At 46.4% G+C, this 14,992-nt stretch overlaps 1 protein-coding gene across 2 annotated transcripts in view; it reads right to left on the bottom strand.

The window, feature by feature from the left end:
* The window catches only part of Lhfpl2 (LHFPL tetraspan subfamily member 2), a 149,314-nt gene that overhangs the window by 84,860 nt on the left and 49,462 nt on the right, over nt 1–14,992 (bottom strand). The window contains exon 1 of one of the 2 annotated variants that reach the window (XM_038322553.1): nt 11,763–11,825. The exons of the other annotated variant lie outside the window; for it this stretch is intronic. The gene's annotated coding sequence lies outside the window, so the exon portion shown is untranslated. Of the gene's footprint in view, nt 1–11,762; nt 11,826–14,992 lie in introns of those variants that run through there. 2 annotated transcript variants of the gene reach the window in all.

A 14,992-nucleotide genomic window follows, 5' to 3' on the forward strand; every position in this document is an offset into this window, starting at 1 on the left:
AACCACTAGGGCTATTATGAACGGGCCATTGATAAGGGGAGGCCTCCCTCAACATTTTATACTCCTTAAAATCTAAATGAGACACAGAAGTACTACAATCTTAGCACCATTAAAGGTCAAATACATTTTTGGAATTCCCTCTTTTATATATGGTACCAGTCAAGCTCTGGACAAAGTTTCAAGACTACAATAGTACTAGAGAAGACTGGGTGGGACACCAGTTCCCACCCGCAGTTTCCCAAACTCCCAAGGCTGGGAAAAAACATTCCTAGAACAAATCCATTCAACCAAAATCTCCAAAGACAAAAAGATAATTAAGAGTAAGTCCTCAGGGTTATAACTAAACTTTCATGATAAAGTCATTTTTTTTAAAACAGTCAAGAAGCTCAGAAATATTAGGCAAGCCAATTAATTCTCTAGGTTTCATTGATAAATAAGATGCTGATTTTATTTAAGAAGATGGTATAGGGGTGTGTGTGTGCGAGCGAGCGAGCAAGAGAGAGAGAGAGAGAGAGAGAGAGAGAGAGAGAGAGAGGATATATGCCCTGTGTGACTACTTAATGGTCACATTTCTAAATGTATCTCTCTTTTAAAAAGTATTTTATTCTAAGTTATGTGTGTGTGCGTATTTCTGTGTGTAAGTTTCTGTACATTGAATGCTGGGCCTCTTGAGGCTAAACAAGGGCATCCGACCCCCTGGAGCTGGAGTTACAGGGGGCTATGAGCCTGCTGTGGGTGCTGGGAACTGAACTCAGTTCCTCTGCAAGAGCAATGCACGTTCTTAACTGACTAGCCATTCCTTTACCCTCAAGTTGTATTTTTATTCTTTAAAAATATGTTCTGAACACAAAACAAAACCAGAAAAATACACGGGGCACTAAAAACACATTGTCGTGTAGCCTTCAAAAGCTCACAAAAGCTAATAAATGAACATTCTAGGCATTAACTGCCTGTCACAGTTCTGCATTCCACACGGGAGTTAACTCATTTACTCCTCAGAAAACCTCTGAGAGAGGCACTAGCACCTCCACCTTCACGGTGAGGAATGGTGAGGCTTAGGGTACCTTCCAAAAGCCACATAACCCCCAAGCAACAGCATTGACACTCAGATCCAAACTAGTTTTCACATTTAATCCTAAAACACTCACACAGGCCAGAGGAGAAAGGGTTAGGCTCATTTTAAAGTGGAGGGAATAACGATTCTGAGTAGCACAATCCTATCCTCCAAGTCACACTGCTGCCTGGCAACAAGAGTCAGAACAGGCTGCAGGGCACTGTACGCCGCAGCCAGGGCTGCCTCTCCAGCAGCTGACCTCTGGACACAGTCTATGAATCAAGACGCAGCTCCATGTGGCAAGAATTTGTTGCCGTAGCTCATGGGGAAGACACACTGAAACCCTCTCAAGCCTACAGTCACACCAAGGCACGGGAGACACGCGGAAACCCTGCATAAAAAGTGGAAATATCTGTCTTCATTAGTAACCATTCTCTCACCTGCATTTTTATACGTTATTGGTCTGGTTGAGCATTTAAACTATTTATAGCCCAATAAATGTGGGCACTGTTTATTCCAGGAGGCATTGTAAATAACATGAAAACCACTGCGGTTATTCACATTAAGAGTTAAAAGGTTGGTATTTCCATTCATCTCCATCTGGGCTGCATGGCCCTCTGTTCCACTTCCGGGCAGCAGGAGGAGAAACAATAGCTGCCCTTTGAACCCATGCACAGCGCTCGTGAGACAGGCAGACACATTCACTGCCCACAGTGAACTGTGAGAGGCAGGAAGCAGAACCGTAAGACCCCTTTTCTCGCTTACAGATTGCTAAGACTTGGCATGCCCCGATCGGGACCGCTTCGTGTTACGCTGTGAAACTGAAGAGGGAAAACCGCCCGGGCAGTCACAAGGATAGATTTCAGCCTAATGAGAAAGGAACTCGGTAAGAAACAGAGCTGCCCACAGTGGTCCGGCGTGTCTCAGAGGTGGTTACGAGGCAGCTGTTGGTGATCACAGAAGCCACAGAGAAGGAAGGTCTGAGTAACTGTCCTTGAACGGGGAGTCTTTTCCTGAAACCTGAGCTAGTTCACTCCATCCACCAGGCAAGAGTGGGTGTTCTACAGCAGATACTCAGGACCCCGTCCAGTGCAGATTTTCATTTTAGCCATGCTATGCATAACGTAGTGTAGGTGAAAGCACACATCCATTTATTGTTCCCACCTTTCAGAGGAGGAAGGTGAGCAGTTTAAACTGAGCCACAAAATTATTATATAGAACAATATGGGCTTCAAAATAAGATATTCTCTTTACATAAAAAACTCTGTGTGTGTTTGTGTGTTTATGCATGTACCACAACGCATATGTAGAAGTCCCATGACAACCTCAGGCGTCAGTCCCCACCTTCCACCTTGATTTGGGGTCTCTCGTCAACAGCTTGCCTACAAAAGGAACTCTGGATTACAGACATATGCTGCCACGCCTGGCTTTCCATGGGCTCTGGGGTATGAGTCAGGTCCTCACCCTGGCATGACATGAGCTTTGCCCACTGACCCATCTCTCCAGCCCTCAATCTAGAACTTTCTGACTCCAAGCCTAGTCAATTTTCAGTGAGACAATTCTTTAACAATCAGGATGTGATACTTGTTCATACATATTCATATGTCCTTTGCACGGAGGTGAATACTAGAGCCGAGTAGCTAACATCACAACATGCTGAGGGCTCCTAAACGCTAACAGGCTACCCTTTCTCCCTAACAAAGAAGGGCTCATTCTATTCCCACAGCAAAGTTCTCTATGGTTTTGTTTACACAAGTCACTCAAGGGATAATTATCCAGAGTCTGCTTTACTGGGCTTTGTTGGTAAAACAAATGCCTGGAGAAGTTTCTCCACGTTTTAAGGGCAGTTCAGCATAACAAACACAGAGAACAGTGTCCCATTTCTGTGTCCAAAGCATAAACTGTGGCTCAACGCTCAGCCTGCTAGTTATTAAAGGAGCCAGTAGGGGAGGTACTGAAGTTCGTTCTCGGACTATTCCACAACAATCTCACACTTGTGGCTGAGGAGGAGTGCTTTTAAAAAAAAGAAAGAAATGGGTCAGTCACTGGAGGGATGCTAAAACTTGCAGGGTTTTCAAAGAAAGACAGGAAAGTGTCGAGTTTCAGGAACCTGTCTACCAAACATGCAGATGGCAGGCTGCCAAGGGCTGGCTGTGCTCACTCATGTGAAATGCTGGGAACTTGAACCTCCACAGTTGCCTGCCCTGCCACTCGGGCACAGTGTGGTATGACTCAATTTCACGACCTCGTAGACTACAAGTCAAGCCTGGAAATCATGAACACTTCCTTTTACTCTTAAGGATGGGACAGTTCCTTGAAGCAAACATGGCAATGTCAGCATGGAGCAGCTAGAGAGTATGTCGGCCACTGAGTATCAGCGTGGAGCAGCTAGAGAGTATGCCTGCCACTGAGTATCAGCAAGGAACTGCTAGAGAGTATGCCTGCATTCAGTGTCTGAATGCCCCAGAATAGCCTACCCATGTGCCAGCAACAAGTGAGACTCAATAAGACTGAGTTTTAGCCGATCAGGTTTGGGCAGCGGACCACAGTTGTTTACACACAGGTGGGATCATATTCGCACACATAGCCGTGACTCTTTTCCCAATACTTAGCTATAAATTCATGGGAATAAAACAAGTCTGACTTATTTCTCTGTGTTTCTTGAACACAGGACAGCACACAGGACAGAACAGAAAGTTCACAAATTGTTAAGTTTGTAACTAGGAAACATGAATGAAATATGACCGCGCCTACAGTAAGCATTCCGACAGACTATCTCCAAAAGAGCCGGCATGGGGAGGAAGAAATACTGGGTTAACAGGAGCAGAGAAAACAACAAGGCAGAGATGGCTTCAAAAATTGTGGAATAAAGAGAAAGTAATGGAGGCAGGCATGAATCAGCAGGCAGCAAAGGGCTGTGGGTAAGGATCATGTTACATAAAGTAAGGAGAAACTTAAAATAAATGGGTTTCCAAAACGCTAGTGTCCACCTGGACTGGCCCCCATAAACCTCTATCCTACAACAGCTTTTCAGGCTGTGTCAGGGCAGAGAGCAGCAGGAGCCAGGGTGCATGGTGATCCTGAATGTCTGCCTCCTGAGGCGATGACTTAAGAGCCTTGCCTCTTTCGTATCCTTGACTATAAATATATAATCATTTTGTAATGTAAACTGTTGTATTATCCGGCACCAGCGGTGTGTACACCTCTCCAAACATGCCAACTACTTCTTCAGAACAGGTGATTCCAACTGGGCAGACACAGGCTGCCGCAGGCAGACAGGAGGGTGCTGCACACCTGGGGAAGGTGCCAAGGTGGACAGGTGGCCGCAGTGAGTAACGCGGACTCTAGGTGCTGACAGGGTCTCCTGTTTAATGTTTTCCAGCTGTCTGCATTCCAAACCTAGGTATAAACGTTAAGTAATAGCAGACCAATGTTTCCAAACACAGATGCCAAGGTTAAGAGTGGAAATAAAGAATATTTACTCGTTAAAGAAATTTCCAAGCACAGGACTTATGGACACCACACACAGACCAAGGCTTAGATCCCACGAGTAGAGACAGTACCTCTAGGATGACCACTATGTATAAATCCCTTGTGGTTCAGAAAACAACCTATTTAATCTATGGGATGGTTTCCAGAGACCATGCTGCCTGCATGGCTACTCCTGTAAGACTGAGATCTTTCCCCAAGGGAGGCTCATTCAAGGGCATAACCACTGAGATACACTATCACCACCACCAAGACACACCACCACCACTGAGACATACCAGCTCCCATTTGAGAAATACCTTACCCTTTGACTGCCTTCTGAAAACAAAGGAAAGAAACCAAAGAGGGATGGAGAGATGCTGGGCAGGCCTGAGGACCAAACTTTGATTCCCAGGGCTCACTTAAAAAGTCCAGGAGTTGGTGCCATGCGCCTATAACCCCAGTGCTGGGGAGACTGAGGTAGGAGAACTAAACTTCTAGGGCTTGCTGGCCAGCCAGTTTTATCTAACTAGTGAGTGAGCTTCAGGTTCAGTGAAACTCTATCTCAAAAAACAAGACAGAGGGTGATTAACGAAGACATTGGACATCCACCCTCCCATACACAAACAAGAAAAGAAAGGGGAAAGAGGAAAAAAGCCAACATCAAGAACCCTAGGTGGGAGTGAGGTTACCGCATCTGCGCAAGCCTGGGCGTGATGATGAAAAGGACGTGTGTGTTGGTTACCAACCTTCGCCTACTTAAATCCCCCGTTATTGCCCACATGCACAGACACGCTCATCTGCATATTCACCTTCTGTCAAAGAGTATCAACTGGGGACATACTCCTTGCCAGGCGCAAAGACATCAAGACATTTCATCTACTCATGAAATCGTTTGCACCCTGCCCCCCTTTCTCACACGTGCTTGGTCCTCTGTACTCTGGGACCTTCTGTACGCCCTCCCCCTCTCAGGTTTCTCAGTGCCCTGGACAATGTATGGAGGCCAATGCTGTCTCTTCCAGGGGTAATTGATGCTAATTGGCCTACGCAATCAACAGCTTCAAGCTTTTCCAAAAAGTTGACATCGATAAGCAGGCGAGGATATGAAGCCACACAGTGGAGGACCGACAGGGCCTGCACGCTGTGAGAGCAGCTTGGGCACGACTCTCTGGAGGAGTAAACCCCTCTGCACACCACTTGCTCGGGAGTACTATGACTAAGTTTTCACCACGTTCAGAAGCTCAAAGCTCAGAAAATGCATACAGTTACACAGGGGCTTGGGGTATGGCTCAAAGGCATAGGGCTTACCTAGCATACACAAGGCCCTAGGTTTGACTCCCCCAACACTACATGAAGAAGCCATGGTAACACACAACTATAATCCCAGCGGTGAGAGGACAGGGACACCAGAAGTTCAAGGTCATCCTTGCCTACACAGTGAGCAGAACACACCCCCATTGCCTTATCCCCCACCCCCACCCCCCGTGATACAGGAAACACTGCCTCCAACAAATAAAGTACAAAAGTCCTGCATCAGACTAGAACAAAGGGCCTCTGAACCTTTATGCAGTATTATGAAGCTTATGACAGTGTTTTTACCAATAACATTGACTATACTTTATTAATAAAAATAAATCCTAAAACTCATTCTAGCCACGAAGCCCTTATGGTGACTTCCACTTTATGCAACAGGTACACCATAAGAAAACAAGAAAAAACTGTCACCCCTTTAAAAAGACAACAAAATAAGGATTTACTCGGAAAATCACCTGGAACAACTTCACCAGCCTTACCAGAATATCATGCCAAAGCAATAGCACATAGCAGAACTGCAGTGAACCATTGTATTTACAGTCTGCTGTGGAAAAGTAGGTAGGGTGCTGTGTCAAATTAGAGAAGATGAGGGCAAGCAGACTAAAATTAAAGTTGCACCCAAGGGACACATGGATGCTACCAGAGCTTCCTGGAGAGCCCCTTGGTACACTGACTTCATCACCAACTACTGTGTGCCAAACCTTTTACTGGAAGATGCAACACCCACCATCTACTCACCCCAGATAGCGAACCCATGACAGACCAAAGTACAGATGCCACCAAAGTACAACTTGGTGAACCAGTGCATTTTATTGGTGTTACTTACAGAAGTAGAAACGACATAAAGACAGTTGTATGCCAGAGCCCACCCCAGCAGAGAGCTGTGAACCTGGAGCACACTGCACAGTCTGCAGGCGGCTTGGGAGGTTTCTGCTTCTTCCAGGGAGTGGGTCTGGTCTCAGAGTCCTCTTTGTAGCTTTTTTTCCTCTTCGAAGCTCAGCTCTTAGTCTGAGAAAGATGCTCAGCTCTTACTATTTACTTGGCAGGGAGGGGCTTAGTGAGTCTGGTCAGTTTCAGGGACTTCCTGAAGCTATGCTGAGTTGTTTATTTTCATTGCTAAAGGGCTTCCTGCAGGATAGAATGTTTCAGTCTCTGAGGAAACTGTTACACAACAGCAAAGTTCGCCCACATTGTAGCACCCACCTTGGCATTAAGCCCATATCCCTTCGCTTAACGGAGCCACAGCAAGTCCTTCCTGCCCCTTCTTCAAGATTTCTCCATCTTTGTCTTAGGTCAGGAGCACAGGCTAAAATAAAAGCCAACCTTTCCCCGTCAAATGCTCAGGCCTCCTGGCCAAGTCCCTCCCTGACAGTGTAACATGGTGCTGTTCTTTTCTAGAATGTGTGCCATGGCAGAGGCTTTGGAAGAGCTCTCAGGACACGGACCCTAGGGCAACTGTTTTCTATGATCAGAAAAGGACACAGAGAGATGTGGAGAGGTTCCCAAGGAGGCAGCACAGGAAAGAGGAAACTGGGAAAATCCTTGGACTTTCTCTGTGTTCTTTCCCAAGGATGGAGTTTGCAGTCAGGCAAGAGAACCTGTCCTCCTGCAGCATGCATGTGCCCATTCACTGGTCTTGAGCTCTCTGGATGCTCCCCCAGTATAAGCTACGGGGGTTGCACTGCCTTCCTGTTCTCTACTGCTTCGACAACACATCTAGCACCGTGTTCTCCTGATGTCAGGTTTGAGGGTCCAGGCCATTTCCTCTACGACTGCTTTCCTTCTAAGTCTGTCCCCTAAGTCTGTCCCAACTCCAGATGAGGAATTCTGCTTGAGACTCACGTTAGTGTCTGCCCCCTCCAAATCCCTGTCACTTCCCTTCCATGTGTGCCCTACTCACGCGGATGGGGCCATACCGCCCCACACAGCCTGTGCACTAACAGAGATTGGATATACTCTGGACACAGCGCGATCACCATATTTGCCTGACTCCCTTTGCCCAGTCCGTCCATCCATCTCTAGGCCAGCATTAATGAGCTGTACCAACAAACACCACAAAACTCACCCCACATCAGTTTTGGATGAGGCAAGACCAGCAAACGTTGAGGGAGACTCTTCCAAAATCACATATATGAAGAAAAATCCCACAAATCCAGATTCAGATGCATTTCTGCTCTTTTTAATCTGATGTCACCTCCTTTCCCAACCCCCTCCTCTAGCTGAAGAAGCACAGGCCCTCGGGTCTCTGCCATCTGCTCTCTTGGCTACTTTGTCCTCCCTGGAGGCTGCCACCACTGCCTGACAGCCATTACACAGCAGGATGAGCTAGAGCCAAGCAGCCATCTAGATGGGTGGATTCTCAGACAGATAACACCTCACAAGTTAGTGGCTTGTCCATCTCCTGGACTAGCCAACACTAGGTTCACTGAGATGTTAGCTTTTATGTGTGTTTAGCCGGTGATTCATAGACTCCAACACATATGGAATAGCACACGAGAAGGACCAAGTTCTCAGTAAGTATTAACTAATAAGCACGGATGTAGGCAGATGACATGGGAAATTCAGAAAACAAGGTGAGGGTGAGGGGCAGTAGAAGCCTGTTGTTGTTAAGGGACCCTTATAGGGCAGCCAGTCTGAAACTTAGGAAATGGTCTATAACAGGCAGTTGTGTTTGAAAATGTATCAGCACATAAGAGGGGACTTGAACCATGGGGTCGGGGGCTAAGGGTGAGACAAGAAAGGGAAGAGTTGCTTACTATGTAGATAGAAATAATAACAGCATAAACCTCACAAGATGTGTTCACTGACAGAGTGACGCCTCTTCAAGCCTTAGCCATAGAACTTTACATATCCAGTATTCACCAATTGTCTGTAGGATATGTGACAAATAACTCTACATAACCAGTATTCACCCACTGTTTACAGAAAGTTTGAACACGTCTCAGTAGTGAAGCAGAACACTTTGCGTGCCACACAATGACCATCTGGGGACATATCATTTACCCAAGGCTGTGTTCTTCTTTTGTAGAGCTCTGAGTTACTCTAATTGGTTCAAAACTTAAGAAAGACCTCAAGGTTACTGACAGTATAAAATTATTCAGTATTCCTTTTTATTACTTAGTGGAAAAAGAAAATAGATGTAACTCAGTTTCCCCAAATAGGCTTTTATAAAAAGAACATGCTCATTCCTACAAGGTCCATGAACGTGAATGTCTATCATTGACAGGAGCAGAAACTACCAGTAGCAACCACAAATCAAGTCTAGGAGAAAACCTTCCTGGCACAGACTAAAAAGGATGGACAGATGTGGTGCCAGAACTTAAAACTCAGAGGCTGAGCTTAACGTACAGGTCCTAAATCCCCCAACAGACAAGGCACCAGCTGGCCGAGGGGGTGAGGTTTTAAGTTTGCCAATGACTACATAGCTCAACAGTAACAATGCCCACCCAACCAGCCATGCCCAGTGATGGGAAGCAGACAACACAACAGAAATCCCATTTACAGCAATCAGACTGGTCAACACCAACACCAATGGCCCTCCACCCCCTCAGGTGCCTGCAGAGAGGCTTCTCCAGTGGAGAAGCATGAATCTAAGTACAGAGAGGAGGCAGAGCTGCTCCCAGGAGGGACGGCCAGGACAGTTTTCTTTTATCTTCTCCATTCCCAGGATTAGACAGAATTCCACTTGTAATTCTGAAGAAAATATCCACAGCTAAATATTTCAGAAGCCACTGCCCTTGAACTAATTAATGCAATGGAATCCTAATTTTTGTGGTCAGTTTTACAATTGGCTGAGGACTGTCTAGGGGATGGTTCTGGTGGGGGCAGGCTGAGACAGAGGCTCAGAGAACGAATGGCAAGCTTTAGAATTCTGTAATGTTCGCATTTTCTAGACAGGACACCAATACGTTTCTCATTTACCAAGTGCTGTTCACTTCAGACTACTCGTCCTTCCTAATTCCACAGAAAACAAAAGAATAGGATGTAGGAGAACATAAATAACAGAATCCAGGTGATTCCTGGGGAAAGGACGAAACCCTGATGAGACCCCATACAGTACAGACCCCATACTGGCTTCTGCTCAGACACAGGGAATTAGCACTCACGCGGAATCATTCTCTATGGGAATTTTGAGCATTGCAATCAAACTTTTCACATCCTCCCACCAGCAAATGATTTTCATAAAATTCCTATGTGCTGGGGCTGGAGAGATGGCTCAGGAGTTAAATGCAATGGCTGCCTTTCCAGAGGACTGGGTTGAATCCCCCCACATACATGGCAGCTCACAACAGTTTGTAACTTCAGTTCCAGGGGCTTGGATATCCTCTCCTCGCCTCCACAGGCACCAGGGACATATGGAGAGCATATATGCAGGCAAAACACCCATGCACATGCAATAAATTAGTAATAATAATAATAGGAAGAAAAATTTTAAATATTTAATCAGAATTAAAATTTCTAAAATCTTTAAATACTGTGTGTTATTAAATAAAAAAAGCAAATGTTGCACATTTTATTTATAAAATGACATTTAACAAACGGAGAAACTAGAACAAGACACAATGAAGTAAAAGCAGGACCGGTTTTCTCTTCCTGTCAGCCCTCTCTGATTCTCCACACACCTCAGTACCTCGGTAACAGCAAGAACAATACTCAGAGAGATGCTGGTGCAGACAACATTCCCTCAGAGAGCAAACTCCTCCGCTCCAGAGAACCAAGGTGACCAAAAACATCCTGGTGGGCCAAGCCTGACGGTTTACATATGCTGTCCCAATACTAGAACAACCGGGGCAGAAATGTCATGAATTCAAATCCAACCTGCACTCCACAGTGAGGCTCTAGCCCGACAACTACCACAAAGGCTTGGCGGCTGAGCCAGCTGAGACAGTACCACGTCCATCCCTCCTCATTCTGTGTTCCGGGTATCATATTACAAACCAGGGTCCTCAGGGCCTCATGGACTCTGCTGGGTCTTGGGAACGCAGGGGCAGGAGGGACCTGAGAGCAAACCAAACAATGGCGTCTCAGTACTTGTTTTCTATGTCAGGGTCACTCAGGCAATTACGGCCCTGCCCTGCCATAAGTAAATAAACACCCCAAGACGTACCAGGTGACAGAGCTAACTTCAAACACAAGGGAGGTTCCAAAGGAGACTGAGCTCTTCAGAGAGCTGAAACAAAGACAGAAACCAGCGCTGAAACCGAATGTTGTCACCCACGAGTTCTGGCCTTTATTTGTACCTGTCCTAAGGAAAAAGAAAAAGACAGAGAAAGTGGAGCCCAGGGACACAGTCCCAGCCACTCTAGAGGCTGAACACATCTGTCTAAGACGAGGAATTGACGACCAGCTTCAGGAACACAGAGAGCGAAATAAACACAAACAAAGCAAACAAGATGGAGGCAGGTCCCTGAGAAAGTCCTCCACACACTCTGTGTCAGAGAGAGAATCATGGCGGGTAGTTAACCTCTTAATTCAAGTTCCTGGTCCTTTCTTAGCCGTCCCACCTCTCAGGAGCCTGCGGCAGGGGCTTGGGAAGTCCCAGGCCAGCTTGACTACATAGAGCGGTCTAGTCTCAAAAATAATAAGCAAGGGACAGGAGAGCTGGCTCAGTGGTTCGAAGCATCCGTTGCTCTTGCAGAGTACCTGGGTTTTGTTCCCAGTGCCGACATGGCCGCTTATACCATCCACAGCTCCAGTTCCAGGGGATCCAAGCCTCTCTTTTGATCCCTACGGGCATCAGGCATTCATATGGTGACACACACACATTCAGGCAAAACACTTGTGCACGTGAAATAAAATAAAATCTAAAAGACTTAATAAACAAAAAAATAAGTAAAATTCCAAAATCTTTACCCCCAAAACATGGAAAACTCAAGAGATCTCAAAATTACCCATAAACACAAAAAATAAAAACTGAGACTTTCACCATTTGACTCTCTCTCTGCTAAGTGCCTTCCATGGCTTTCAGTTTCCACTGCTAAGAAAACCTTCATGGTTTTGGTATTGAGTGTTCCTGAGCCCTGGGAGTTTGTCTCCAAAAGTCGGTGGGAGGGAGGTAGATGGGCTGGCCATTGTGTGGGAGGAGGTAGAGCGGGATGCAGTTTGCAGCAGGAGACAGGGATGGCCCCGGGGGACAGTGGGAATTCAGCAAGTCGCCAAGACCTCTGCTCGCTGTGGTTTGGCATTCTTCAATAACCTTTCCCTTGACTTCTCAATTTCTATCATTTGTGCTCATACTGGAGCCAGATGAGTGTAAAGGCCCGGTCCAGATAATCCGCTGAACTCTGTAAAGTGAAGAGCTCCCTGTGGCACGGGTCTAAACTTCCATGTGGTCTGCGACATTCCCTCCTCGTGGGGAATGCCCCTACATTGAAGAGCGGCTGCGGCTGCTCAGTGCCTTCCTCACACTCCATCCCGTCAGCTGTCTCAGTGTCGTCCTCAGGCCATCTTCTAAAGGGACCACAAGCTGTTTTCCAAATGACAACTCTGCTTAATGTCTCCCTCCAGCTCGCCCCTTAGTTTTCAAGAGCAGTACTGCGTCACAAGGCAGGAGAGAGGACACAGTCATTTCTAGATCTGCAGAACTCAAGCATTTAAGGCCAACGGGTTCTGTAACAAAGGGCTGACTATTCTTCCGCTCTGGTGACATGTGAATATAAACCTGAGTGGTTCACAAATTTGGAGCACATACAAAAGGCCATTTTGGTCACCCTCCAAGCAGGCTTACTCAAGTGACCTAATTTTTACGTTCTCCTTTGAAGATCTCCAGGACAGAAATTCCCCAGTTGCCACAAGTCGCTTAACCCGTGGTTTCATTTCTTGCCGCGTCAATGGGGACTGTCTCAACTTCTTTTTAAAGTTAAGTGAGAAACAGATTTCCGGATGGAGTGGAGTGCAGTGGCATCAGAAGCTATGCCCCTGAATGATTCCTGGAGGATGCTTCCCAGAGAAATTGTGCATCGTCTTAACCCTGGCTCCCTTGGTAGAGGAAAGAGCATTTCCTGAAGACGATGATGGGAAAACACACTAATGAACAGCCAGAAGGCAGCCTACACCCTTAATGGCAGGGTCACAGAAGGTGTCTGGCTTCCCAAGAACATGCATGCTGCTGTCTCCAGGGCAGGTCTATGGTGTCTGCATTTAAAACCAAAGCTCAGTGAACACAACCACAGCTACGAGAGGGAAAGTGGCCAGTGGCAATAAAGACATGCATTCTGGTCACTAGGGAAGATCTTCTCTGGGTCTTCCATATTTCTCAGATAAAGAAAGAAACTTTGGGTTTAGGATCCCTTTCTGCCTTGTTTAGCAGCTCCCTAAGTGGCACTCTATCTCATTTTCTGACTTTTTTTTTTTTTAAAGAATAGCTTCCCGCCGTGCTCCACTCCCATAACCAGTCTTCCGGAGACCCTGCCCCCGGCTTTCTGGAATTTTTCAATGAAACTCGAAGGCGATGTTTACCTGACCCCCAAATGCTACCCTAATGAAATCTCTGTTTTTAATTCTTTGAACTCTTCTCCTCCTCCTTCCTTGTCATGGCCTCTGGGAAGGAAAGACGAGCACAAGGGTTGGCTGGCCCTCAGCTGGCAAACACCCGCATAGCTGAGTTCCAATAGTTTCTCAGAACTTGGATGGACTCACAAAGATATTAATTATTGCCCCTTCTCTGCCATGGCTGTTGCGTTTCACCTACAGAAAGAATCAATTTAAAAATGGGACATGCCAGAACACTTATGTGTTTTCTGCCAGACAACATTGAAACACTGAGATGTGTCAATCACAGGAAGAATGAATGGATCTTCTGCTCTCTCTCTCTCTCTCTCTCTCTCTCTCTCTCCTCTCTCTCTCTCTCTCTCTCTCTCTCTCTCTCTCAGATAGATCAGAAAGTGGATAACGTACTTGCTCTGCAAGCATGACGAACAGAGTTCGGATCCCAGCTCCCACATAAAGCTGGAACACAATCCAGCATGTGTCAGCAATCCCAGTGCTCGTGCAGTAAGCTGGGGCCAGAGACAGGAGCATCCTCGGAAGCTTGTGGGCTAGAGAGCTTCACAAGGGGTACCTCAGATGAGGCAGAAGGCAGGACAAGCTCCAAAATGTCTCTGTCCTTCGCGTGGGTGTACAAACTCACACAGAGAAAACCAAACATAGGGAGTGGGGAGGAGCAAGGAGGAGTAAGGATGGTTTGTCCGCCAACACGAGTCTGAGTGGGGCTGGTTTAGGCTTTCCCACCAGGGATGCTTTGAAGAAGTTCGGTTGATAATTTCCTTTCCTTGCCAGAGGGAATATTGTTGTGGAATTTTGTTTTGCTTTTCAGTTTCATTTAAAATGGTTGTATTTAACTGTATTTAGGAAACTGCATGAAGCAAAGAAGCAGGGGAGGGAGAGAAAGAAAGAGACAGGCAGAGAGACAATTCTCAAAGGGGCTTCTGCCTAGGGATCTGTGCTTTCCTCTGGCCAAAGATCAAGGAGAAAGATGGATGTGTCATCTTCCACACAATTCCTCTCCATCTGCATGTCCGGGTGCCCTGCAGCAGCCTTGCTCCGAATTACCTGTCCTGTCACAGGTGACCCATCAACGTGGGTGAGCACGGCTGGGGCTCATTCCCCAGCCCCACTCCCTGCTCCTAGAAGCTAAGCTGGAGGAGATACCTATTCATTAAGAAGACCCTTCTGGGAAAGCATACTCAGTGTAACAGGAAGCTTAATTCAAATGGCATACAAAAGGGTTGTCTAATTCCTCCACCTTCTGGAATCTGATTCTGCAAAAGAGAAAGATGAAAACTGTCTTCAACCAACGCTTATAACCTCCATCCCACGGCCTTTAAGGTGAGGCAAGTTTGGTAGTTTTGCTCCTTGTTATAGCATTGATAGCTCTTTCCCTACACCATAGGTTAAATCAGTACAGCCTCAGGCCGTGGCTGCACTGGTCAGGAACACATCAGAAAGACGCTCATCCTGCAGTGCCCACCGCCAGATGCTTAGCTACTGTTGGCAATGGGCCTGACCGGCTGATCAGAACCCACAAAAGCTGGGCCTTGAAATTTCATTTACCAAGAAAACTTTTCACTTCTATCCCAGTTCAGTGTCTCAAAACAAAGACTGTAGCGGGATCTTTAGGAGAAGGAAAAGCGAATTACTGAAGTTTCCTCATCTGTG

The sequence above is a fragment of the Arvicola amphibius genome, chromosome 3, assembly GCF_903992535.2.
Source record: "Arvicola amphibius chromosome 3, mArvAmp1.2, whole genome shotgun sequence".
Classification (NCBI taxonomy): Eukaryota; Metazoa; Chordata; class Mammalia; order Rodentia; family Cricetidae; genus Arvicola; species Arvicola amphibius.